Here is a 27,525-nt window from a genome sequence, read left to right as displayed (position 1 = left end):
GATTACTAAGGTTCAAACCTACAATATTGCCAAGTTTATAGCTAATAAACCCAATGTAGTTGTGGACACTGATTTATTATTTGTAGCAAGGTCTAATCTAGAATGGAGAGATGTAGTTGTTGAATAGGGGCTAGATGAAACATCCAAACTCTTGAGAGAAATTGAAAGCCTTAAGAAAATTCTAGAGAATGACATTAAATGAATTGTTGTCAAAATAATCGAAAATGAAGACAAGCATGACATAGGAACTTAAGAGTTATTGGCATCCTTTCAAGAAAAGGTGAAGATAATGAAATAATTCATAGAAATTATGGTTAAGGATTTCACCACCATTACTCATACAAATTCCATGATGATCATACACAAAGACCACCTAGAAGTGCATGAGAAGAAGATAGACCATGTTCAAGGGATCAAAAGCATGTGGAAATTGAGATTGGAGCACATTATGATACCACAATAGAAGGAATTGATCTAGCTTGTGGTTGCATACAAAAAGTGGAAAGAAGCAGGTGGTGGACTTATAAAAAAGTTAGAGTAGTAAGTTGATCATTTTGTTGCAGCTAGAAATTAATTAGATAGGGCCTAGGGGATAATAGCCAAAAATGTGCTTTCATTTTTTATTAGTTGTTTTAAAGACTATTTGAGTAGTGTTAGTTTATAACTCTCAAAGGAGTTAATTTTAAAAACTAAATTTGGAATCCTTCTGTGGCTATATTAGCATGTTTTATGATTTTGAGAGGGTTGTCTCTCTCGATACTAGAAAATTTTGTTTTGATTATCTTGTTTTGGATATTTGATAGTTATATATAAGATGCAATAGATATATGGAATCTTAAGGTTTTATATATGAAATTTTGGCTGGTAAATCTCATGGTTTATTAAAGCATATTGTTCATTGTCATGTGAGAATAGATGTTATGTGAAGCTAGTTCATCCTTTACATTCTATATCTTTCTTGTATTTGGCACAAAAGAGAATCCTTCATTCACATTTTTCTGTCTCAAACTGTTTCATTGTAGTAATCAGTTATGTAGCTAATTATTATTATGAAATTTGAATTGATCTTTAACTTGCACATTCTTTTCATTTTTATGAACTGAATGATTTGCCTCATGCTTTTGGTTCAAACATAGCTTCAGTATTTACTCTTTTAAAAAGAGAATTAATTGTGAAATATTTCAAGTTAGGGAGGTACATATGTTAAATACAAAGATTTTTGTATTGAAGAAACTCATATGTTGGTGTTTTTAGTTTTTCCTCAAATTTGGGAATAGAGTCAAGAATTGGTTAAAATTTAAAAAGGGGAAAAATTGTCTAGTAACAAGGTGAACTATATCTTAAGGAATATCATGGATGAAAGTCTTCATGACAAGTCAATTAGAAAATTTTAAGGAAAATAATACCATATTGAAATAATGGTAATGATATAAGGTTTCAAAGTCTAAATGGTCCTGGAAATGAGCCTTAGACCAAATAGGGTTGGACAATGTAATAACAATCAAGAAACACTATTTATGGAACTTAGTATTTTTAGTATTGTAGCAATTAAGAAATAATATTTTGAAGAAAATGTATAATTTTACTTTTAAGAATATTGAAAAAACATTACCTGAGGTGTTCTTACTCTTGGCCTTGCACCTCTAGCAAAATGAGTACTGTGTGGAATTATCATGCTGCTTTTTGCACCTAGCATTGCATATTGTTTACGTATCAATCTAGAGCATTCTATAAAATAAAATAAAATTTACTTTTATGATAGTTAGGTGATTAAGTAATAACATGTGAAAACTGAAAAAATAAACCTGTGTCTCTTCTCCACCAAAGACCATCATCATTAAATCATTTGTGAGTGTGAAATACTCATCTTTGGATGCATAACACCATAATGTATAGAAGGATGGGATGTCAATCCATCCTCAGTGACTTTAGTATTTAAGCCATCACACATGAGCTAGCAACTAAAATACACATGTTGATCAAGGCCCAAAAAATCTAATATTGCACATGATGATGATGTAGGTGGTGCAAGAAGGTGTGACACTAATGGTGCAAGTGATGATGATGGAGTGACTGCAAGGTACAATGACCCTAATGGTGTAATTGATGATGGTGGAGGTGTTATAGGTGAATTAATACCACCTAACCATGTGTCATGTTGAATGATGACATCAATCAATGATGCAGCTAGATGAAGAGTTTGTAAATCCATATACTCCTTTATGATTGTTGGAACCACAACATGAGAGATAGTTTTTCATGCTATATGTCTCCTCTCATGTGTTGGCACCATCCTACTTGCCCTAGGTCTATCCTGCATAAAGCCTTTCCCTCTACCTTGGAACTCATAGATGTCAATATCATTTGGCTTCTTGCCAAGGATGAACTCATAGTATAGATTTCTCAAAAAATATAAAGGCACCTTATAATTCATACATAGTGGTAGGTCAAATACCATATACCATCTATCCTAGAAAGCTAATCTCATCTTAGCGTGAGTGCACCAATTAATAAAGATTTTTTTTGGTTGTTTCTAATAGGGAGTTTCTTGAATTAGCATCAGTGAAAAGAGTGTTAGAAATAGGAAATAATGGGAGGGTGAAGGGGTGGGGGGGAGTTGAATCAATATTCTATAAACTTAGCCCAAAATTGGATATTATTAATTGCCTTGTAACTTGCATAAGAAAGTAAACTAACAATGTTGAACAATAAATATAACCACACACAAATAGAACTCATAACACCTTATTTGAATAACTAGGGAAACATTAGCCAAGGAAAAACCCTATTGGGGATGGTACCCACAAAATGACCCACCAAACAACTGTATTCGATTAAGGATATTGACCTTGTTAGGAGTTTGTTACATACATAAAGTGTCTTAGTCTTTGTTAGAGAACTGGGCCCTGTTAAAAGCCTCAACCCCATTAGGATTTGTTGTGTACAAATATGCAATGTATACAAGATGAAAACATAGCCAAGGGAAAACCTTGGTGGGGATGGTGCACACAAAATGATCTACTAAACAAAAGTATCTGGTTAAGGATATTAACCATGTTAGGAGTCTATTGCATACATATAGTAACTCAGTCCTTCTTGGAGGACTAGGACCTATTAAAAGCTTCAACCCTATTAGGAGTGTTCTATACAATTAAAAAACGTATACAAGATGAGTCCACTACTCAAACATGCAATATACAATATAGTTCCCTAATACAAAGAGATAGATACAAAAGCATCTCTCTTGCTATTGTTATCTCTAATATTTGATATGTCATGTTCAAAATAGATTTATATAAGTATGATAAATATGTTTAAATCATTTTTTTATCACTAATGTCAAACCTACTACTTGTTGTAAGACAATTGCTTAAATGATTTAAGTACTATTATTTATTTGGTTGATGAAGATGAATTGATCAAATGAGGTAACAATAGCACGTAGAGGAAAGGTTGAATTATGATATGAAAAGGAGTACAAGACTCATTTAAGATAGTGATATTATAGTGCACTGATAATCTACTTAAGGTTGAAAAGGTTGGATTACATTGAGTAAGTTTGCAAGAACAAGTTAAACAAAGTTTGTTTGCCAAGATTGATCAAGTGGAAAGTAGGTGTTGATAAAAGTTAGTGCAAATTGAGCATAAAATTAGTTGGAGCCTAGAAAAGTCAATTTCACTGTAAATCAAGTGAAATAGTGAAGCCAAGTAAAGTTTAGTTGATGTCAAGTACCAATAAACTTTAGTCCATGCTGAGTATTTTGATAATTATGACACTCAACTAGATTCATCAAATTCTTGATCTTTCTCTTAATTATGACACTCATTTTTCAATACTATTTATTTGACCAACAATCTCCCCCTTTGACATGAGTGTCAAAAATGCTTAACTAAGCATTGGTGATCCTATCCTTATTGAGTACATTCTTCACTTACTCAACTTACATGCAAATTTTCAAAAAATTGTGAGTAGAAATATACCTTATGACTCCCCCTAAGTTGATTATGCCTTTGAAATTGAAATTTTGTACCAATGTGCTTGATCCTCCCTATCCTTTGACCTATTTTTGCATTCTGAGCCTATATGCTATATCTAATTCTATGTGATGTCCCTTTATTCCATGTGATTACCAAAATTTTACATCTCTACTTCACTCCTTTTATTCCTTGTCTCCCCCTTTTGGCTAATTACAATCATTCCACTTTATGAATGAAAGAATGGAGTGAAAGAATGTAATCAAAATGATCAAAATTTGTCAAAATGTGGTAATTACCCATAGTATCTACACATCTCCTCATTTACTTATTACTCCCCCTATAATATATCTCCCCCTATTTGACACTGATGTCAAAGGGCTCTTTGGAGTAATACCATGTTTACCAAAAAATGAGCTATTAACCTCCAGGAGTATCTTCAAAGCTGCATCCTAGTTTTTTAATGCAATATCCAATGACTTGTGTTGGAGTGCAAGCTTTGTTGCTAGGTCTACAAGTCCTTCATGTGTTGAAAGATTGGGATCTTTCTTTAGGACTATCTCTACATATATCTACTCCTTGTGAAGTACTTCCAAGTGAGGGGTGATGGAGGATTGAATTTTCATTAACTTGGCTTTCACATTAGCCTCCTCTATTGTTAATATAGCTAGTTCCCTTTTAGTGTGAAGCTTCTAAGAAAAATGCTTCTCACTCTGAGCTAGATTGGTAGGAAGTTGCATGCTAGAAATCTTTAGATTTCTTTCCAAGCTCAATATCTTCTAGCTAATCTCTTGTCTAAAATTTGAAAAATCGCACAATTTATTGTAAAGGGAGAATATATTCCCAAGTACAATTTTAACTCTATCTAATTTCTTAGCTAGGTCAACTTGTCCCAAAATGATAGTGTTTGATATCTTCTCATTGACCTTACCTTGGAATTTCTTCTTTGACCATTACATTAGTTTGGCATTGGTGTCATGGTCCTCATTTGTTACCTGATTAACTATATCTGATAGTTGCTCAATAATTGGTCTTGATTCATCTGGAGACTGTAGGCTGAAGGCATCCATGAATATGTCCTTAATCTGATTTAATGCTTGCCTATATTTATAATCCTTTCTAAGTGCCTCTTGTTTTCTTCTTCTATCCAATGCACTTTGTATCTCATTCATCTTTTCTACTATGAGAGTGTTGGATTCATAATAGGGTATCTTTATTTCTTCATCAAGCTCAGGAATTTCATAATGAATTTTCCTAGCTACCCTAGTTGACCTTGAGCCTGGTGTTCTAATTTGCAATTCTAGCATTCCAGTGCTCAGTTGCTAAAGATTTTTTGTAGGAGTACCTATTTTGGGTAGTTCAACCAAAGTTTGTATTGTAGATTCCTCCTTATCTTTTGTCTCTTCTTTCTCCTTAGTTTGTTTCTCTTCTGCTATCATTCTGGCTAGGGGTGTATCTGTTGATTGTACTGATTTGCCTTTATCGTCCCCTGCTGCTACACTCAGCTCCTAAAGTGCATCTATAATTGCTTTTGGTGGAGATAGTGGTGGAAGGAATAGAAGTCCAGTAGATTGTGTGGTCATAGGTGGTTCTTGTGTTTGCATCTTGACTTCCTTTAAGTTCACTACTACTTTTTGCAACAATCAATATTGACCAATATTGGGCTTGAACATAGTCTAGCTGCTTGTGTTGATTGGTCAAGGATCTTTGCTAGATCCTCTAAAGTTAATGGATTAATTTTTTGACCAAAAGTGTCAACAACATCCTTTATCTTGATAGTCTTTGTAGGTGTGATGGTAGAAGGAAGAGGGCTAGGAGGTGGTAGTTGTGTGTGCTACACAATCTGTTCTTGTTGCTCATTTATCCCCTTCTCCTCTTGTTTACTCATTTCCTCCTCTTATTCTTCATCCTTCTTTTCTTCCTCCACTTTCTTCTCTTCTACTTTCTTCTCCTCTACCTTCTTCCTTCTTGTTTCTTTTATTTCATTTGTTTTGGCACTTACTTCTACCTTGTATTCTTCATCAAATACATCATTAGTTTTCTTGTAAATAATCTTCCATACTTTTGTAGTTTTTCTCACAACCTCTTCAATTTTATTTTGTAAAATGCTAAATGCCCTATATTTGGGAGTAAATATATTGTTGTGCCTTTTGACTGCATTTGTTATTTGACTTTTAGTTAAATTAGGCAACATCCTTGCTAAGGTAGACTCCCTTATTTCCTTCTTAGTTTGTAGACAAAAATGCCATTTATCGTTTACAATCTTATATAATATCTTTGGCAATGAGCTATCTAATTCAAGAGGTATATGTTTGTATTCTGCCATCATACTATAGACAGAGTTCTCTATTTTATTCTACTCATCCTTTGTGAGCTTATTAAAATCTACACTTTTCAAGTCATTCATGTCACCATTCCTAATCTTAGCACATAATTTGTCAATAGAAGACTTAGGTGGATGACTTACCACTTTAAAATGACTATGGTCTTCTGATTCTATCCTTTCTTCATCTGAATTAGGTGGAGCCACAAATTTTCTTCTTTTATTTGGCTCTTGTTCAGTCTTCTTAGTGGATTCCTTCCTCTGTGCTGCCTCTTCCTTTTCCTTTTGTGTATTAGCTCTTGTAGTAGCTCTAGTAGTAGGCTTCTTAGGTGTAGGCTTTGCCACTTTCTTTGTCTTGGGCTGAGGAGCAGGTGGTTCTTTTGCCTTTCTTTTGATGACCTTGGTTTGGATGGATGTTTCCTTGGCTTGTTCTCTATTGCCACTCTCATCCTCATCTTCACCTAGGCCTTGAGTTAACTGAAGTGGCCCTTGCTCTAGCTCATCCTTATCTTTCTCATTGTCATCTTCTTCTTCATAATTACTTATTTCCTCTACTTCTTCTGTAGTACCTGTGTCTCCAATATCTACCCCAAATTTCTTCTTAATTTTATTTACAATATTGTACTTCTTCTTGATTATTGTTGCTATCTTGAGGTCTATAACCACCCTTGATTTGAGAACATCATATGTCCCAAAGTGCTTTGTAGTTTTATCAGTTTCCTCTGCAAGCAATGTTGTAATAGTTGTTGAAGCTTGATCCACATCAAGTTCATAACCCAGTGGTCTAAGCCACCTGACTCTACGGATGACTACTTGTATGTAAGTATAGTCAATATCCACTAGAAAACAAATGTCTTTTTCATGTCGCTCCACCAATGAGACTGGAATTCTCATTCTTTGTTTCATGGATTTTTTGAAGTCCTCAAAATAACTAGTCATTTGGACATCAAATTTTTCACCCATTTGATCAATGAATTCATTGATTTGATAAACAATAGTCTTATTTGGATCCCATTTCACCTTCCCTACTGAGGGGAATTCTTTCATAATGTAGAAAAACATGCATATCAAAACTAAATCAAATTTGCATTGAGCCCCTTTTGATTTCCTTATGGCTCCCAAGTTTTCATTGATTTGTTGCATCATCAACTTTGCAAGATCATAAGTATGATCCTTTTTCACTAACTTGTAGGAAACATCTATTGCTATGCAGGGTACACTATTTAACCTGCTAGATTGGTAAAATTTGTGAGATATAATCCTTGCAACAAAATCTAGTAGGGGGTCTTTGATGGTGTCAATTGTCATACCCCTATTGTTCTACTTGGCACCAGTGTTTTTCTCAATTGCCTCCCTCTTATCACTCCTTAGGGTCTTGGGCTGATCTAGGGTCGAAATACTAGTAACCCTATGTATAATATTCTTTGTGAACTTTATTGGCCCTATTTCTAACCAAAAATCTCCATCATGGATTTTTCTTAACACAATGCATATCCATTCCATTTAAAGACAATAGGGAAAACTACTATTTTGGTTAAACCCTTCTTCTCAACTTATGGAGAATTTGTCTTTAAGTTTTCCATTTTCATAGAGTTTATCAAATGCATTGAAAATCTTCAAATCTCCTATGGCTCCAATTTTACAATTGTAGCACTTGCGTACATCCTGAACCATTACTACTTTACCAGGAATCACAAATAGGGCACCAACATGATCATTTCTATAGGAAACCTCTATGCTTGGCTTGAACTCGGGTTGTTTAACTTCATTGCTAACTAATTGAATCTCCAAACCTTCATTTCCCTTTGTAGACTTAGAACTAGATGCCATTTCTAACTGAACTAGGGCTTACTATATAAACAAACTTTTCAAACTGCATAACTTGGCACTTGAATGAAATACCTAGTAAATTGATGAAATGGAGTTGGGTTGTTGTTGAATCACTATAAATAGCCTTTTGATCGCTATTAAATTACTCAAATTCTCTACTTGTCTTTTCTCTTCATTCAAATGTTTAAAAAATGAACGATTTTCACTTTTATTAGGCTTAAAACCTAGCATTTATTGCATTCGTGCTTATAGTTGTCACTTGGCTTCCAAAGGATTTTCCAACTCGGCATCAACTCTATTCCATTCACTCGACAGTTGCTATCTTGTTTCACTCAGAATCTACTGATCTTGTTAATTGCTCGACAACCATTATCAAGTCTTACTCAACAGCTACTAGACTGTTCAACTCAACTTGTACTAGAGTTTAACTAGGCAACCAAAGGTAGCTCAACATCATATTCCAACTTTTATCCTAACATCTTAACTTATGCTCATTTCTTTTTGTAGTGCTCCTATGTTCTTTTTGGCTGATGTATGATGCATCTTTATATCTATCAACCCCATGTGCCTTTCTAGTGCTTAATTTGATGAGGTGTGATCACTTGACCTCTTGGCTGAAGTGATATCTCCATTTGATGTGTTGCATTCACTTTTCTTCTACCATGTATTCTTCATATCTTCCCTTATATGTTCCACATTAACTTTTTCTTTTCCCTTGTTAACTTTAGTCTTGGGTGCCTTGGCCTTTGGTGGATAATTCTTGCTAATATGACCAATCGTCAAGCAACTAAAACAAGTAGTTTGATTTAACCATCTTCTATAGTTTCCCTTAAAATGCATCCTTATGAAATTTTGAGGTACATGACCATATTTGTGATAGTAGTGACAATGTTTCCTTGTATTGTAGTCCCAATTGTAGTGATGTGCATGATTGATTCCTCTTGCAGGTTGATTAGGTGTCCACATAGGCTTTGATCTGCATTCAAATGCTCTATGTCAATATTTTTGTAGTTGTAGTAGTGACCCTCAAATCTTGTTTTCCTCATGGTCTTGGTTCTATAGTCTTGTATTAGATGTCCTTGCCTTTTGCATTTGTGACAAAAAATTGCATTTGTAGGCTTATCATGTTGATGACTATTCTTGCTTCTGCACACATTAGAGGTATGTCCTTTTTTACCATAGAAATGACAAGTAGGTTTAGTGTTCTTACTTTTGTTGCTTCTTTCTTTTACAGCCTTAGATGATTCTCCTTGTTCAATGTTGATGTAGCCAAGTCCTGTAGTGTCATTACTAGCCCTTAGTGATTTCAACAATTGCTCAAAGTACTTAATGGCCTCATTGGGTTTGTTGTAACTATTTGCAATTTTCTTTTCTCTCTTCAATTTATTCTACAATTTTTCATTATTTATCTTTAAGGTGGTGATCTCAATATCCTTCATGTTTAGCTCATGATGAGCATTCATCATTTGGCTTAAGGTGTCTAACTGCATGTTTGAAATCTTTTCAAATTCAATTTTCTTCTCTTCCATCCTATTGATGAGATTCCTCTTGTCATCTTCTACCATGGCCTTGTATTCAATAGCTCTTTTCTTTTGTTCAATTACTTCACAAAGCATTATGGCTTGTGATTCTTTTTCAAGCTTGACTAATCTGATTTCTTCAGCTTATGCTCTATTTTTCTCCATTAATTTTGTTATTGTTGCATCAAATTCATTGGAGTCTCCATTGGAAAACACTTGTGAGGTTTCAATCTCCTTATAGTGTATGTCATTTTCAGCTATGGCTATCTCCTTTCTTCTTTTCAAAGATTTTCTCAATTCCTCCCTTGCTTCCTCTACTTTGTGTAGAACTAGTTGCACATCAATCACCTGATTGCCAATGATCTTCCCAAGTATGAAAACTTTCATCTTTTGACCTTTTTCTCCAAGCTATTAGGCTTCTTCTTGAGAGAACTTGGCTTTGATACCAATTGTTGGAATGTTCAATGGGAAGAGTACTTTTGAGAGGGGGGGTGAATCAAAAGTACACTATTTTTATCCTTTCAAACCCTTAATAACCTATAACTGAAAAAAAAATTTCATGCATGTAAACATATAAACAAACAAGAAATGAAAACATGCATCAACACATAAAACAAGGATTTGGTAACCTAGAAACCCTCCAGGAATAAGAAGGTAAAACTGGGGTGGGGATGACACCCACAAAAATCACTACAGCAATGAGTTCAACCAAATCTGAAGGCATGCCCTGTTAAAGGCTACAACACACTGTTAAATGTGACCTATTGAAAGGATTTTCAAACACGTTCCATGAAGTGTCACCCTATTAAAGGATTTACACAAGGCTGTTAAACCCACCTAATACATAAGATTTTCTTGACCTTTTCCAAAAGGCTTTCCTCCTAGCTGTTAAGATAACCTATCAACATAGGATTTCAACCTCTAATACAATTGTGAGAGAGTACTAGAACTTTTAACTTGATTGAGTACAATCTCAAATTGCTAGGTTTAGGTACTTGATCTTCTTGTCCTCTTTTGATCCTTGCTTGATCTGATATCTGAATATGTCACCTATTCTATTTTGATCAACTGGATGTATAAATGATGTCCTTACCACTAAGTCTTTTTCTCTTCACACTGAAATTTTTCTATAATCTCCCCTTATGCTATTTTCTTCCGCTACTTACAATGGTGCATTCATTCTCCTTATAAAGAATGTGAAGACTTAGGGTTAGGTATGGATCTACGATCCATATTGAATCTCAAATTCCTACTCATACTTTGTATTTTTCTTATTGGTTGCATGCCTTTACCATTTTTCTAATTGGTTGCATGTAGATTGAATAGGGAATATAAATCATTCATCCTTATCCTTTTTCTCCTTCGAAATTCCTCTAAGTTGGCTCCAAAAATGGTTTACATCTTAGTTTGTGCCAATACAAATTTTTATGTTGATCCTACGTTGCTCGGTACATGAAGTATTATTGATGCTCAACACATACTATTTCTAGATTGCTTGGCATCAACTACATTTTTTGGTTTTCTCATCACCTATTATATCGTATATTACTCGGTATATACTTTTCTAAATTGCTCGGCATCTAAATGATTCTGTTACTCAAAACATGAACAATTCTAGATCACTTGGCACATACTATATCTAGATCTGCTTAGCATTAACTATGACTCGACACCTATTGAAATTTTGGCTCAGCATCTATTGTGTACTCAGCATATATAGTGAAAATGGTTAAGTGTGTTGACACTCATTTGTCAATGATATTTATTTGACCAACACACTAATCTGTGAAAATTTTTATTTGTACATCTAGACCTTGGATAACTGATTCACCCCCATAGTTATTCTAAATAATTTCAACAATTGGTATCAAAGCCATTTTCTTAAGAGGACTAGTTTGAAGGTACTAGAAGCACAAATATCAAAATGTCAAAAAGAGAAGAACCCAATCTTAATAGAATAAATTTCCTACATGGAAAGGTTTGATGAAGCTACACCTAGGAGGTCTTGGAGATCATGTACAATCTATCATTGTTGTTGAGCATATTGATCTTGTTGGAGCCCTAACTGCTAAAGTTCTGAAAAGGAAGAAAGAACACAACTAGGCAATGTTGGAAATTACCTCTGCCTTAAGCTAAGCTAAGTTTGATGATATCAAAGGTTGTGATAGTGCAAAGAAAATGTGGGATGCTCTACACACTATTTATGGAGGCAACAAGAATGTTCTAAAAGCCAAAGCTAAAAGTCTCAGAGGTAAATTCAATGACATGAGAACACAAAAAGGTGAGACTATGGATCAATATTGCTCTAGGATAAAAGATGGTGTTAATGCAATAAGAGGAGCTACTGGTAAAATAAATGATGGTATAGTATTAAGTAAAGTGTGGAGAACACTGCTACCTATATATGCTATTAGAGTTTCTGTAATACAAGAATTGGGATGTATGCTAGGGAATGATCTTACTCTTGAAGGTCTAGTAGATAGGCTTAATAATTTTGAACTATCTAACTTTGATAATTATAGATCTGAAAATATTGAATCTTCTTTCAAAGCTAAGCTATCATTAAAGGAAGTTGATGAGAAAAAGAAGAAGGAAAAGAAAAAATATGTGTCCAGTGATAGTGATATAGATGAGGAAGATGTAGATCAACTTGAAGCACTATTAGCAAGGAGATTTCACAGACGTGAAGGAAAGTTTAAATGTAAGTTATCTATCATGTGTTTCAATTGCAATGAGGTTGGTATATTGCTACTAGATGTATAGAGAAGAAGAATTATAGAGGTGGTGACAAGTACAAAAGTAGAAGAGATGAAGATAGAAAAGACTATGAAAATAAAGGCAAGAAGTCTTGCTACATTTTTGAAGAGGAAACAAAAGATGGGTCTGAAGTTCATGATGATGAAGTGCTATATATTGCAATGAAGGATGAATCTAATGAGAATGAGGTAGTTGCACTAGTGTGTTTAGTGAACAAGAATGATAGATGGATCATTGATAGTGGGAATTTGCATCACATGATTGGAGATAAAAGTAAGTTCATTATCTTGAAATATTATGATGCAAATAGTGTAAGGTTTGGTAATGATGCACCATGTCTAATAAAAGGAAAAGGTTCTATCAAGCTCACAAAAAATATTTTAGGTGACAATGCTTACTATGATGAAAGACTTAACTATAATTTGTTGACTGTGTCACAACTAAATAATTTGGGATGTAAGGTTGAGTTTGAGAAAAAAATTGCTAAGACATATGACATTGATGGAAAATTGATTGGAAAAGGTGATCAAACTAGAGGTAATATATTCTGCCTTGATATAGAGGATGCTAGATGTTTAGTTTTAGAATTTGATGATGTGTGGCTATGGCACAAGAGGTTATGTAATGTTAATTTTGATAACTTGGTTAGTATCAGTAACATTAGAAGAGTCAGAGGTTTTCATAAGTTGAAGAAGTCTAACAATATAATTTGCAGACAATGTCAGTTAGGAAAAATGACAAATTCAAATTGTAAGAGCAAAACTCATCCCTCTAAAGGAATATTAGAGATTGTTTATATTGACTTGTGTGAACCAATTGAAGTGAAGAGCTACAAAGGAGATAAGTACATTATGTTTCTTGTTGATGATTATTCTAGAATGATGATTGTTACATTTTTGAAAATAGAAATCTAATGCTTTCCAAATATTTAAGTGGTACTTAGCAAGAGTTGACAAGGAAATAGGTAAAAGCCTGAAATGTTTGAGATCTAAAAGAGGAGGACAATTTACATCGAATGAGTTTGAGGTGCTTTGTAATGACAAAGGAATCAAAAGACAAACATCTGCTCCTAGAACCCCTACACAAAATGGAATTGTTGAAAGGAGGAACATGTCTATAATGGACTATGCTAGGACACACATGCTAGAGAAAAATCTTTCTTTGAAATACTAGAGAGACTATAAGTATTGATGTCTATACTTTGAAATGTGTATAAGTCAAGAAACATACTCATTCAACACCTTTTGAACTACGGTATGGGTACTCACCTAATGTAAAATATTTTAAGGTATTCTGAAGCAAATGCAATATTTTCAAAGATTTTAGGAATGGTAAAATAGATGCAAAAAGTGAAGAAGGAATATTTCTTGGTTATTCCACAAGAAGTAAAGCTTATAAGTGTTTAAATACTAACACTAACAAAGTTGTGGAAAGTGGAAATGTGAAATTTGATAAATATACAGAAGTATATGAAGTTGAACCTATGATAGAACCAAAAGAATACAAATCATTTGTATACTTTTATGAAGGTATGCTTACTAATGAAGATTTTGTAAATCAAGTTGCAAACCAACAACAAGTTTTAATGACTATCGAGTCACATACTATGAATGTTGAGTTGCATTCGAGGACTAAACTAAATTTAGGTGTTGAGTTATAAAATAAAATTGAGGTACAATTTGATTTTGAATTTAGTGTACATGAAAGAGATGTTGAACTACCTGACAGAGAGGTATATAATGATTCATAAGTTGAGAGACCACATCTAGAAGCCAGAGTTGAACCAAGATTGTTTAGGTATGTTAAGAGACATCATCTTGTTACACATATCATTGGAGATAAAGATGCTAGACCTATGCCAAGGAACAAGTTGAGAAATGATACATGTTTTCTGAGTATGAAAGAGCCTAAAATAGTAAAAGATACTTTAGAAGATGTGGACTAGAGTAAAGACATGGAAGAAGAGATTGAACAAATTGAGAAAAATAAGACATGGATTGTAGTTGCTAGACTAGAAGACAAAAATGTGATTGGTACCAAGTGTGTACGGAAACAAGTTAGATGAAAATGGTGAGGTTACAAGGAACAATGCAAGATTAGTTTGTAAAGGATATGCACAAGAAGAAAGGATAGACTATGGAGAGACATTCACTTCTATTACAAGATTGGAAGGAGTAAGAATGTTTCTTTCTTACTCTACATACAAAGGTTTCAAAGTTTATCAAATGGATGTTAAGTTTACATTTCTGAATGGTATATTGGAGGAAGCGGCTTATATAGAACAACTAGAAGGATTTTTTGATGCTAACAACTAAAATATGGTATATAGACTACAGAAAGATTTATATGGTTTGAAGTACCAAGAGCATGGTATGAGAGACTAGATAATTATCTAGTGAAGATTGGGTTTCAAAGGACTGATGATAACAACAATCTGTACTTGAAGAAAGAGAAAGGAAACGGTATTTTGTTATCAAAAATTTTTGTTGATGATATCATATTTGGAGGTCAAGATACTTTGTGTAAGGCTTTTGCAAACATTCTTTGTGGGTTTGCAAGTACATCAGATGAAATATGGTATATACATCACTCAGTCAAAGTATGTAAAGGAGATACTAAAAACTTTAGGATTGGAAGATTCCAAACTAGTAAGTACACCTATGGTGATAGGACGTAAATTTTCAAAGAATGATAATTTAGCTAAGGTGAATCAAACATTATATAGGTCTATGATTGGAAAATTACAGTATGCAGTACATAATAGACCTGATATTGCATTATCTTTAGGGATAGTTGTAAGATTCTCTACTAATCCAAGGGAGAATCACTTGATGGTAGTAAAGAGAATAATGAGATATCTTAAAGGGATAGAGGGCTATGGTCTATACTACAAGAAGAATGAGAAATTTGAATTGAAAGCCTATACTAATGTTGATTGGGATGGAAATGTTGATGACAGAAAGAGCACTAGTGGAGGAACATTTTTCTTGGGCAAAAGGTTGGTCACATGGACTAACAAGAAACAAAAATGCATTTCTTAATCTATTGCTAAAGCTAAATATGTTGTTGATGTAGTAAATTGTATAAACCTTGTATGGATCAAAAAATTTCTCAAAGATATGAAGGAGGAAATCACTAAACCTAGGATTCTTTATTGTGATAGTAAAATTACTATTTATGTGTATTAAAGAATCTTGTGATGCATACAAAAACTAAGCACATTGCAATGAAGTATCATTACTTGAGAGAATTAGTTCAAGATAAAGAGGTGAAGATGAAATATGTTAAGAAAAAAGAGAAAATAGTTAATATCTTCACAAAAGCATTACCTAAGGATTCTCATGAGTATCTAAGAGGCAAAATAGGGGTGATACCCATATCAAAGACTATCTAAGAAGCATGAGAAATTACTTTCATCAAACAAGTTGATTGGCATATGTTACATGTGGATGTAACAAATCTTACTTTAGGAGATTCTTAAAGTAATCAAAGAGTTGGAGCTATAAATCAGTCACAAGCAAGGTGATAGAGGGAAAAACTAAAAAATATTAATATCTACATATGAAGATGACATGCCTTTGGCATTGTTGTCAAAAAGGGAGAAATTGTTGTCAAGAAAAGTGTACTAAGTTTATGAAATCATAGAGGGAGAAATCCAGTTATAGAAGATATAGAACTATGGAATATCTACTCAGAGGGAGAAAGTGTACAAGTGAACCTATTGATTACATTTACCTAGCAAAAGGGAGATAATGTTGAGGGAGATATAAGGAGTAATCAAGAGGAAGTCATAAAGATGAGTTGATTGATTGTCTATTGATTAGAATAGAAACTTTGTAAACAATTTAGAAGATGGAAGTTGTTGATAGAGGGAGAGATTTCAATACAAAAAATTATTTTCATTTTGTCATTTTGTTGGCCTTACTAATTAAGTCTGGTCAGTTTGGTTTGCCATCAATTCCAAAGAGGGAGATTGTTGAAAATAGATTCATATAAGTATGATAAATGTGTTTCAATCATTGTTTTGTCACTGATGTCAAACCTGCTACTTTTTGGTAAGACAATTGCTTATATGATTTAAGTACTATCATTTATTTGATTGATGAAGATGATTTGATCAAATGAGGTGACAATAGAACCTACAGGAAAGGTTGAGTTATGATTTGAAAAGGAGTACACGAATTAGTTAAGACAATGATATTATAGTGTATCGATAATCTACTTGAGGTTGCAAAGGTTGGATTACATTAAGTAAGTTTAGAACAACAAGTTAAATGAAGTTTGTCTACCAAGCTTGACCAAGTGGATAGTAGGTGCCAAGAAAAGTTAGTGCAAGATGAGCAAGAAAATAGTTGGAGCCAAGCAAAGTCAATTTTAGTGTAAGCCAAGTGAAACAGTATAAGTCAAGTAAAATCTAGTTGATGTCAAGCACCAACAAAATTTAGTTCATGCTAAGTGTTTTGACAATGGATGCTGAGAAATGCAGTATATGCTTGGCATCATAAGCTAGTTAATGCCTAGTGTTAGCATTATGAGAAAGATTGGGAATTTGATGAATATGAGCTGACAAGTTTGATTTCTTGGATTGTGTGAACCATGGGGAAGATAAGGTTGATGAGATGGTGGCACAAAATTCATGGTGAACCATTTTGAGGGTGAATTCAAAGAGAATTAAAGAAGAAGTTTCTAGAAGGGAATGAATGAAATGAGGGGTAGATTCATTGAATCCTACCTAATCTAACCTAATCCTAAAATGGATAATGGAGGATGAACAAAAAAGATCTTAATTCTCTATTTATAGAGATGGTTGGTCAGAAGCAATGGTTGTCATGTGTGAGAACCTTAGGAAGACAAGGAATCTAGGGTATTACTTCATTTAGTGATCTAAGAGAAGAGACTACATTGGCAAGCAAAGCATGAAGGCTTAAGGGTACAAATTCTTGAAGGGTGAACAAGCTATCAAAGCTAAAGTGTATGAAAGCCAAGAAGAATGGAGGAATAAAATAGAGATTTTTAATTTGCAAGTGTGTTGTAAGTTGTTATAAAATCAAGCCTTATTGTTACTATTTAATCATTGCATTAGTCTAGGTTAAATCAATTGGATTAAGGTTAACCTAATAGTCATTTGTAAATCCTTTAACCGGGTGACATTCCAAGAAAATGATCTAAAGTTATCTAACAAGGCTCACTCCTAATAGAGTGATTGAAATTTTTTTATCGAGTCACATTTAATAGTGTGCATTGTAACCTTTAATAGGGTTAGCCTTTCACAGGACATCACTTTAGAAGACTTAGAAAGAGTAGCATGTTACTGGTGATTTTTCCCAAATTGGGCTTTCGTGTTAATGCCAAAATGTTGTTCAAAAACTTTTACAAATCTTTGCCTTTACAAAATTTACAAAATTTCAAAAATTGTGGATCATTACATTTATAACCATCTTTCCTTATATCTCCTATTACATTATAATACTTAGCATAATTACTACTCCCCCTTTCTATATTCATCATATTGTTATACAATTATTCTATTACTACGCTTTTCATTTTACTCAATACAATTTTCCTATATTACTCCCCCTTTGACATCAATAAAAAAAGGTGGAAAAATCTATGTACAAGTCAAAATATAAAACATTTTTATCTTTTTATCAGGATGATAGGCATGTGATACAGTCATGAAAGCTAGTCTTTAAAATTTTAAAGTTCTTCTCCCACATATCCTTGACTCCCTTTGATATGTTGAGTAGAGTGCACAACCCATGGGATGATTTTTCAACTACATTCAAGTCTAAATAAAAAAACTTGTCAAAAATTGTCTTCACTTTCAAACATTCTTCCACTTGTTAATTAAGTGCACTGATCTTTAAAGACAAATATTCTCTCAAAAGTGAGAGCATCTTTGTTGTCCTTTCTATGTTCATCTCTATGAGACTTATCGCATCACAAGTCTTCCCAATTTTTACCTCAATGTATTCAATCTTGTTGTCTGGCTACTAAAATTGATCTACTAGTGTCTGCATTTAATCATGCTTCCATTTCAGCCCATCTTTACTATCCTTGGTGAATTGGAATGACATTCCACAATTGCCTTCTTTCTCACATCTCCTCAACTCCTTGATGCATGCATCAAGAGAACCTAATTCATTTTTGATGTTTGGAAAAATGGTGTCAAGAATTTGTGCATCATGTTTAGATTGGGCTTGTAATATTGCCACATTAAAAAGGATTTTTGAATTCAGCATCACAATCTTGAATTACATCTTTTTCTCTATCTTTAGGATTAGGGTTTGTTAATTGTACAGCTAGGGTGCTTTGCAGCTTCTCTATCATGTTCATTAGGGATCTCTACAATATTTTTACCTTTTTGTTCTTGTTAATTATCTTGCTTAAAGATGAGATCATCTCAGTCTGATCATCATTATTAAATCTTGTCAGGGTTGCAAGAGTAGGAGGTGTCCTAGATGAGTTAGATACACTTACCTTCTTCCCTTCTTCCTCCTTTTTCCTTTTTCTCTTGGTTTTCCTTTATTTTCTTCATTTCTTCTTTCCTTTTCTTTTCTTCTTCTTCCTCTCTTCTTCTTCCTTATCTTACTTTTCCACTTCTTCTTTATTCTTCTTCTCATGATCTTTTTTCTTCTTTTTTTCCTCATATTCTTTCTTTATTTTCTCCTCATCCTCTTTTCTCTTCCTTTCTTCTTCCTTTTTCTTCACTTCTTTTTCTTTTTTGTCTTCTTCAAGTTTTTCTGTCTTTTCTCTTCCTCCTCTTTTTGCCATTTCTCTTCTTCCTCTTTCTTCCTTTTGTCTTCTTCCTCTTCTAGCCTTTTCTTTTCCTTCTTGTTTCCTCTTATCTTCTTCCTCCTCTTCCTCATAGTGGGTGTAACTATGATACTTAGTTTCTAGATTAGATTGTGTAAAGATTTTTGCCATCAATGTTTTGAATCACACTACATGATCCATCATCAGGATGAGAGAGCAAGAGATGTAAAATAATGTCGTGTACATTATTTTACATCTCTTGCTCTCTCATCCTGATGATGGATCATGTAGTGTGATTCGAAATGTTGATGGAAAAAATCTTTACACAATCTAATCTAGAAACTAAGTATCATAATTATTATGGATTGTGGAAATTTGATCGCATTAGTGGGTGTAACTAGTCAAATTTCTAATAGTGGGGCCATAATCCTTAAATGGATCTTCTTTTTCATCAACAATTATCTTTGTACTATCCACTTGCATGTTACCAATACCAATTGTTATCTATGGTGTTGATTGAGTCATCATAGTGTCCTTTGCTGACTCTGCCACTGGTGTATCTGCTGGTATAGCCTCTATTGCCATTTCTTTTTCCACTATAGACTTTACTAGTATACTCTTTTCTTCTTTCATAGGGATTGCTCCCCCTAAATCATTTCTTAGCTCAACAACAATAGGTGTAGAGGTCATGAATTTAATAATAGCCAATTTATTTTCTTTATTCACCTCTTCATATTTTCCATCCATCAAAAAAATTATTCTCCTCTTGTTTCATAACAATGTTTCAATACCATTCATTTCCCTCTTCATATCATCATCAATATTAATCTCACTGAGTTTTTTGATTTGATTCTCTCTGATTCCTCTATCTTCATTTACCACCCTTCTCTTATCAACCTATTATACAGATCTTGTGTTATATCCTTCTTAATGATTTGAACTTTCAAATTATCCACTTTGGTTTTCCAAGGCTTCTTACCTATAGTATTCTTTACTTGTGCCTCAACTTTCTCAACAAGTTTGTTCTCTAACTCTTTTGATTCCTCTTTTGATTCATTAGATTCTATCATTTGCAATGTTTTTCTTCTCTTGCCTAGTCCACTTGACAACTAATTTTTCTTTTCTTGGAAGGTGATTCCAATGGTTCTTGTTTCACCTTTGTAATCCTTTCTGACTTCCTTGTGCTAGGAGGAGTGACTATTTGTTCTCTTGTTATGCTCACTTCCTCTTCATCTTTTTCCTTTGGTGCAGGATGTACAATAGTAGGTTGTACTTGGGATACTATGACATATGGTGCACTAGAAATTTGAGTAGATGGTCCTGCCACTATTACTCCTTCTGCTACTCCTACATATGTAAGTGGTGTAGCTACCAAGACCTATGTATGTTCACTATCACTCATCTCCATCACTATACCCATTGCCTCTTTGTAATATTCTCTTGTCTTGCCTAATTCCTTTAGTATAGCTTCTATTTTCTTTTCAACTTTCTTCTTTATATCATTGCTATGAAGTTCGCTGTGAACTTCCTTAACTTTCTCTTCATATTTCCCCCATCTAGGACATTCCATATCTCTATCAGAATCCAAGATGATCTTTGCATACCCTTGAATTAATTCTTCACTCATCTCATAACCCTATGAACTTCACTCTTGGTTCTACTACTTCCATATGTGTAACATCTGTTTCAACCATGAAGCAAATGTCATTCTTATGCTTCTCCACTAGAGTAGGTGGAATAATGGATCTTTATTTCATAGCTAATTGAAAACTCTTCATCGTTCTTGAAATATCCTCTCCTTAGATTGCTTCCTATAATGATGAGTTATCAAACTCATTGTATACTAGTCTTTGTTCCATTCATGGTCTGGTATACTAGGGAATTGTTTAACAACTTGGAAGAATAAGTGTGTTAGTAGAAATTCAAATCTAAACATAGCATTCTTGATTTTCTTCAGTCTCTCAATTTTATCAAGTAGCTATTGCTTCAAAATCTCACACATGTTAATTTTTTCTCTTTTTTATGTCATAAGGTATGTTGCATGGATGAATCCAATAAGCATAGAGTTCACTCTAGAATTGTAGCTCATCTTGTATCTAATAATCTTGCTAATAACCCTAACATCTATTTCAATTATTAGGTCTATTCTCACATTTCTCCCTTCAAAATTTGTTATCAGATTGGTTTCAGCCAACTTCTTCACATTCTTCTCAATCACATGATCACGTCCTTTATTGCTCAAACTAGTAATTTTATGGATCATATCATTATCAATAATCACAGGGATGTCTCCCACCCAAAACATACCTGCATGAATTATGATTAGAATAATTTTGCTGAATTCATGATTGTCAAAATCTACGTAAAACATATACTTGATGATATTTAGGTCACTATTGCATACTAGCTCTAAATCTTTATGAATTTTATTTTCTCTAATGCTCTCAAAATTAAAACATATATAGGCTCTTACATCTTCTGCATGCAATCCATTTTGTAGAAATTTTGAGAATGGTCCTAAGGGATCATGTTCCAAAATTACATAAGGGTGATTCTTGAACTTATACCTAGGTTTCTAACTCACATCATAAACTATGAGATTATCCATTACTACTAATTCAAAGTTTCAAAATATAACTATAATTATAGAAAATACCTATATTTCATGTAAATAGGGATTCTCTATTTGCACTTGAAAACACTTCAATTCTCCTTCAATTTGTAGTCAATTCACTCTAATATCTCTTTAACTCTCGACCCAATCAAATGATACATACAACCTTGCTCACAGGTCTTATATCTTACCAAATCAATCTTTGCATTAATTGTGTAAGTACATAATTTAAAAAAAAATTATTTCTAATTACTAGTAATGTTGTTATCTTTGTATAACTTCATGTGATCTCCAAATCATTTTTGCACTTAACCATAGCTTCTATATATCATCTTATACCTCATATTAACTTTACAACTCTTAACTTGATCTTTAAACATAGTTTCATCTTTATGGTACTCAATCTTTAATAGAAATGTTCTTAATTCAAATAGGTTGAATCATATACAATAGTTGAATTCAATCTTTCATTGAGTGTATCCAAATACTATTCTTTTAATACAACTTACGAGCTTGATAGATCTTTTTCTTTGATAAATACATCTTTGAATTCTTCCATGTGTTCTCTCAATTCATCTTTCTGACTATTTTTGTTCGTATGATTCTCCTAACATTTTTGTTATTGTTCCTTCTAAAAGTTGGATTTCTATTGATATTCCTCATGTCTATTTTGTAAAATCTTTCTATGTGACAAAATTTGTTGCATAACTAACTTACTGGTGCACAACTTCTTTGTTTAGGTCAGGATTGATTAATTGGTGCTATGCAATTTATGGAAATGTATCAAAAGTTGTTACACTTGTAACACACAATGTTTCTTCTTGTTCCATTTATTCCTTCATTTGATCTACTTTAATTAGATTTCCTTTTATTGGATCTTCTTCTTTGATTACCTATAGGGTTAGTATCCCTAATCATTCTTCTATTGTTATTATTACTATCAAATTTATGTTTCTTACACTCAATTTTTTTATGACAACAACCATGACAATTATAACAATAAAAATTAGTAGTAGGTTTGAATGACTTACTTGTACAATTTCTCTTCATATGACCAACTTCACTACATATAAAGAATCTACCTTTAAATTCATACCTCACTTCCTTTGGTGATTCAACTTGCTCAATTGCCTTTAGTTCATTAGCTTTCTCAGGTTGACTTGCTTGCTCTACTTCTTTTGGTGCATCTTTAGATTGGCTAGGTTCAATCTTATTCTAGTCATCCTTCTTATGTTCAAGATGTTCAACAAATGAATCAAGTTCCTTTCTTGTTTCATATTTCTTTTTTGAATTTCTCCAATGTAAACGCAAGACCAATCTTATCATAGGAAGGTCTTTGAAAATATAGTTTCTGTCAATTTTATCACTACCTAAATATAACTTTTCTAATTTTTTGCTTAGTTTTGGTTAACTCTCCTTGCACAATATTATTATAATTCTCAAGTTTTGCATGTTCCAAATTAATGGATTCAAGTTCATATGTCACTTTTTTAACATGGGATCTTAAATCCACATTCTCAAATTTTAAATTTGACTCAAGTTTTCTATCATCTTTCTTCAAACTTAATTTTAATTCAATGATCTTCAACTCATGTTTTAGAATATGATTTTATTTCTTCAACTTCGATACTTCATCACTATCTTTTGTCTGATCTTTAGGCTCCTTTCTAGATTTGAGATGATCAATCTTCTATTTCAATTTCCCAATGTAGTCTTTTGCATCTTTGTATCTTTGTATCAGGTTATCTCTTTCTTTAGTTTCAATATCAATTTTCTCAAGAGATTCTTCAAGGTTCTTCTCTAACTATTCCATATCCATAGGGATCTTACTCAAGTTGTTAAGCCTCTTCTAAGTAACTATGCTTTGATACCAATTGTTAGAAATATAGAATACTAGGGGGGGGGGGGGGGGGGGGGGTGGGTGAATCATTATTCTACAAATTTTAGCCCAAAACTAGATATTATTAATTGCCTTGTAACTCGCATAAGACAATAAACTAAAAATGATGAAAAATAAACATAACCATACAAAAAGAGAACTCATAACACCATATTTTGTTAACTAAGGAAACCCTAGCCAAGGGAAAACCCTAGTGGGGATGGTACGAAAAAATGACCTATGCAACAAAAGTATTTGATTAAGGATATTGATCCTATCAGGAGTCTATTACATACATATAGTATTTTGATCCTTGTTAGAGGATTGGGCCTTGTTAAAATCCTCAACCCTGTTAAGAGTTGTTATGTACAATTACACAATGTATGCAAGATGAGCCCACTACTCAAACATGAAATATACAATATAGTTCCTTGATACAAAGAGATAGATATAAAAACCTCTTACTTGCTACTGATATCTTCAATATATTATATGTCATTGTTGGATCTTACAAAATTCACAATCCTCTAATCATACATCAGAATTCACATTGTCTTCCTTAGAAGCACACTTTAGTTCACATAATGTAATATTCTATTATACATTTGTAATTTACAAAACATTATCCATTTAGCCTTCAAGCTTTCACATGCTTGGAAAAATACAAAATTAAATCTTTCTCTCTTAGGATTAACATCTATGATGTCATCCCTAAATAGTTAAGTAATTATTTTGTAAAAAAAATAATTTATTAAATCATAATTACAAATTTATTGATATGCTTTGTTATGCATGTATACTGTTGCAACTAGTAAATCTATCATATCTTCTTCTTATTGGAAATATAAGAGGAGTAACTGAGAGGGCAGGGGGAGGGATGGGGGGTGGGGGTGAATCAGTTACCACTAAAATTAATCCCAGATTCCTTAGATGTTATCACAAAACATAAAATCTAAAATATTGTATCTTGGTAAACACATAGGCACTTAGTTCATATTGATAATATGTTGTAACTCAGTAACCACTAAAATACGAATTGTAATTTGGAAAATTCTTAATATGAAAATCTTCAAATATTATCTACAATTAACCTTAATTAACTTAGTTGCATATACATGAAATAAATAGAATGAACACAAGTGACAACAAGATTTAACACAGAAACTCAATTTGGGAAAAACCACCAATTGCAACTAGTTAATGATTTTCACTCTTCTAAAGTGAGCCCTATCAGGAGCCAACCCTATTAAAATTTACAAAACACATTTTTAGGTGTGACATTGTTAGAAGATTTAATCATCCTATTAGGAGTGGCCTTGTTAGAGGTCTTTAGACACTTCAATCTAGAAATGCCACCTTGTTAGAGGATTTACAAGTAGCGGTTAAGCCAACTCTGTTAAGAGATTTAGATCACTGCTACAATCATTAGAGAGTAATGATGAGATGAGATGATTTTTGATGCAACTATGTTGCTGATTTCAGATCTCAATTATGGCTTGAATACTTGATCCTTCCTAATAGAATGTATCTTTGTAGCGCCTCAAGGATATTCTGCTTATCCTTCTAATTCTCTTCCTCTAAGCATCTACTATTCTTCCATATACTCATATACACTTTCAATCCTCAACTTGACCTTATATTTATGCCTTATGTATTGTCAAGTTTGCTTGAATACAACTTAGAATAATTAATGTTCATCTCCTCAGTTGACTAGAACTAACAAAAAAAAAAAATTAAACTCAATATGCCAAAACAAGAAAATCCTTCATTAACTGATCCTGCCCGGTATACACTAACTCAAAAATGATATTCCTAAACTTGGTTAATAGTGCATCTTCACAAAATTCCTTTGATAATTGAGTGAGCTTGGTTAACACTAGTTTCATCTAACTTTCCTTTGTTACTCGATTGAGCTTAGTTAATACTCAACTTCTATGAACTTCTCTTTGACACCCAAGTGATCTCGGTAGACACTATCTTGTAAACTTAGAAAACACTAGAATGTTTCGTAGACATAGAAAATTTTCTTTATTTCCCAAGTGAGCCCAACATACACTAACTGGTAAAGATAACAAAATTTGTGTAACATCAAAGATAATACACAATTAACCAATTGTTTTCAATAATTTCACTCTTTGGCATTGATGGAAACACAATATGTCATAATATAATGAAATTTTAGAGAAATATAATAGTAATGACAACATACTTAGTTTCATTCCTATTCACATCTATGAGAACTCCCTTTCTTAGTGTGAACTCCCTCTGCCTTTAGTTTCTCCCTCTATCAGCAAACTCTGTCTTCAACATCTTCTTCTGATAACAAACTCTATCTTTTTTATATCAAACCAATTTCTACCTCTTTGACATCTTCAAAAAATATTTTTCTAATGTATGACTATGACAAAAAACTCTCCCTCTTCGATATCTTATGCCAAAGGCAATTTTCAGTGAGTATAAATGTACCTCATGTACTAATTCATATGCAATCTCCCCTTTCAATACTATATCAACTTGACTGATCTTCAACATGTACTGGTTGATGCATCACTAAACTTTATTTGGTGAGCTTTATATAGAGTAATAACCCCTAACTTACCTCTTAAATATAAAAATGCATCCTTAGATAATAGCTTAGTGAATATGTATATAATTTGTTCTTTAATAGTCACATATTCCAATCTTACATCTCTATCTTGCACGAATTCTCTCAAAAAATGATATTTTATTGAAATGTGCTTGGTCTTGGTATGCATCATAGGATTCTTTGATATATTAGTTGCACTAGTGCTATCACAAAAGATAACCACTAGATTCTTGATCTCTACCTTCATACCCACCAATAGTTGCTTAAACCAAATAGTATTGCAACAATTAACTACTACTATAACATACTATGCTTCTGTTGTAGACTAAGAAATGCAATTCTTCTTCTTACTTGTCTAAGACATTAGTCTTTTACCAAGAAAGAATGTTCCACCATTGGTGCTCTTCCTGTCATGAACACTTCCTGCCTAATCAACACTAGGAAAGGCTTTCAAATCTAAAATGCCTCCTTTCTTGTACTATGAGCCATAATTTTTAGTTCCCTTTAGATACCTCAGATTCTTTTTATTTCCATCATATTATTTTCTTTAGGATTAGTTGAAAATATTGCCACCATAACTTTTGTTAATGTAATATCAAGCCTTGTATGCACTACATATTGTAGTTTTCCAATCATTGATCTATACGTAGTCTAATCTACTTCTTGGAAATCATCATTCTTGGAAAGCTTATGTCTAGTAGACATAGGTGTTCGAACTAATCTTTAATCTTCCATTCCAAACTTCTTTAGTATCTCTTTGATACTTTTGGGTTGAGTAATGTAGATACCATCTTTCATCTATTGAATCTACAATCCAACAAAGAATTTTATCTCTCCAAACATGGACATCTCAAATTCCTTACTCATTTCTTCTAAAAAATCTTTGCAAAAGTCATCATTTCCAATAAATAATGTGTCATCCACAAAGATTTTTGCCAACATAATCTTCTTGTCTAGTCCTTCTTGGATATATAGGATATTGTTATCATTTTTCCTTTGAAAACCAATCTTCATCAAATAGTTATGAAGTCTTTCATACCAAGCTATGGGAGCTTGCTTGAGAAAATACAATTCTTTGTGCAGTTTACAAACCATATCCTTTTTGCTAGGATCTATAAAACCTTTAGGTTATTCTATGTAAACTTCCTCTTCAAGAATTCCATTCAAAAATGCAAATTTCACATCCATTTGATAAACTTTAAATCCTTTATATGCAATATAAGCAAGTAAAGTCCTAACACCTAATCTTTCAATAGGAGATAAAGGTTCACCATTATCAATGTG

Source organism: Cupressus sempervirens, chromosome 11, assembly GCF_028749045.1.
Source record: "Cupressus sempervirens isolate cs-2001-9-10 chromosome 11, ASM2874904v1, whole genome shotgun sequence".
Classification (NCBI taxonomy): domain Eukaryota; kingdom Viridiplantae; phylum Streptophyta; class Pinopsida; order Cupressales; family Cupressaceae; genus Cupressus; species Cupressus sempervirens.
This window is presented reverse-complemented; position numbering follows the sequence as displayed.